The following is a 2,465-nucleotide window of genomic DNA, read 5'->3' on the forward strand; positions in this document are numbered from 1 at the left end:
GTCCTCATTCTTTATTTTTATCCCAAGACATTTTGTAGCACCCTCCTGGCTTGTGACATTGACCCACACCCAGCTGCAAGGGCGGGCTCTGATTTGCCCAAACTGACAGGTGCGATCATTCCCCCTCACCCCAGTGGTGGATACACTAAGGCAGTCATTGCATAGCATGAGCACAGTCTTCTGCCTAGTCTCCACTGCCACTAGGGGGTGGCCATGTGATGGGTTCTGAGATGTAAACAGAGTCCTAGTTGGGGCCTCAGGAAGGCTTTTATGATGGTTTGGTTATTTGGGTTTGCGAGTGTTTTCTTCAGTTATAGACGGGCAGATTCAGCAGGGTCCTTACCTGCTTGTCCTCTCCTTCCTGCCACAGACTAGAATGTGATGCCAGTGATGAAGCAGCCATCTTGCTACTCAGAAAACAAAACCCATTTGCTGAAGGTGGTGGAGCAGAGAGCTACTTTTAGCCAGGTTCCTTTGAACCTGGCTCTGAGCAGGCAACTCCTTGAGCAGCTTTACCAGCTGGGGTCCAACTACCTCTGGAAACAAAATAATAACCTTATCTTAATCAAGAAGGTGGAAATTGGCATAGGCAAGAGTAGACAAGTAGATCAATAGAATGAAACAGAGAGCCCAGAAATAGATCCATGCTGGCCATAAAGTTAAAACCTGATCTACTGAAGTTCATCAAAATTTAAAGTTTCCACTCATCAAAGACATTAAGAATATGAGAAGGCAAACCGCAAACTGAGAGGAAATAGTCACAATACATTTATCAAAGAGCTTGTATACACAATATACACACTGCTGTAAATTAAAAAGAAAAGGAAAATGGAACCCAGTGTTTTTAAAGAATGAACTAAAGACTTCAAAGGGCATGACACAGAGAAATCTGCAGAAATGGCCAAAAAGCACATGAAAAGATGCTCAACATCATTGGTTATCAGGGAAATATAGTCACAACCACGTGATAGTTCACATCCAACAGAATTGCTAAAACGGTTAAAAGTGGTAACATTCTGTCAGCGAGCACAGGGAGCAATTGAACACTCCCACGTTGCCATTTAAATTATTGTAGGCATTTCGGAACACCGATGGGCAGTTTTTCAAAATATTAAAATGCACCTATTTATTACCCAACACTTTTACTTCTGGTTCTTTGCCCCAGAAAGTGAAAATTTAAAAAACAAAAGACTTATACAAGAATGTTTTTAAATGTTTTATTCACAACAGGCAAAAATAGAAAACAGCCTCAATCGAGGCACCCAGGTGGCTCAGTTGGTTAAGCATCCGACTTCAGCTCAAGTCATGACCCTGGGTCCATCAGTTCCAGCCCCATGTCGGGCTCTGAGTTGACAGCTCAGAGCCTGGAGTCTACTTCACATTCCGTGTCTCCCTCTCTCTCTGCTCCTCCCCTGCTTGTGCTCTCTCTGTCTCAAAAATAAAATAAAAACATAAAAAAACAGCCGCAATATGTATCAACCAATGAATGGGTACAAAAAATGTGGCATATTTACTCAAGAGAATTCTAGTTAGCAATAAAAACGAAAGAACTACTGAAACTTTCAACAACGTGGATGAATACTATGAATATTAGGTTGAATGAAAGAAGTCAGATAAGAAAGAATACATTCTGTAGTGTTCTATTTATATGAAGTTCTAGAAACAGACACAACTAAGCTCTAGTAAGAGAAATCACAATGGTGGTTGCCTAGGAGAAGGGGTCAGGATTCACAAGAAAGGGACATGAGCTCATTTTCTAGGGTGATAAAAATGTTTTATATATCAACGGGGTGGTTTTATAAACTCTAGTACCTTTGCCCAAACTCACTGAAGTGTAAACTTAAAATATGTGGATTTACATCATGTAAATATCTCAAAACACACACACACACACACACACACACACACACACACACACACACACTTATTTGGTTAAGGGCCCTGCAGTCAGGTTTCTATTCATGTGGCCAAATGCAATCCATCCTGATTCAGGAAGGAAAAACTAGAGCAGGAATATAAAGATAATAAAGGAAAGTGAAGAATCAGCAGCAGGCAGTGTGGTACACAGCATCACCTCCGTCCACAAGTCCTTAAATCTTCAAAAGCATATAAAATTAATTGCATTAATCATACGGTTTAATGGATTCTCTTGTGTAGGTGGGTAAGTTTTGTGCACAAGTCATGTTGCAAGGAAATGGGACACATAACGTTATTCCTGCAGGGAAGCTCGGGCTGGAGGGAAGGTGGACATCCTGGGACCAGCTTTAGAAACTCACAGCCGTAAGGGCACCTGGGTGGCTCAGTCAGTTAAGCCTTCAGCTTTGGCTCAGGTCATGATCTCGAGGTTTGTGAGTTCAAGTCCTGCGTTGGGCTCTGTGCTGACAGCTCTGAGCCTGGAGCCTGCTTCAGATTCTGTGTGTCTCTCTCTCTCTGTCCATCCCCTACTCTCTCTCTCTCTCTCTCTC

The sequence above is a fragment of the Suricata suricatta genome, chromosome 4 (assembly GCF_006229205.1).
Source record: "Suricata suricatta isolate VVHF042 chromosome 4, meerkat_22Aug2017_6uvM2_HiC, whole genome shotgun sequence".
In the NCBI taxonomy this organism is placed as follows: Eukaryota; Metazoa; Chordata; class Mammalia; order Carnivora; family Herpestidae; genus Suricata; species Suricata suricatta.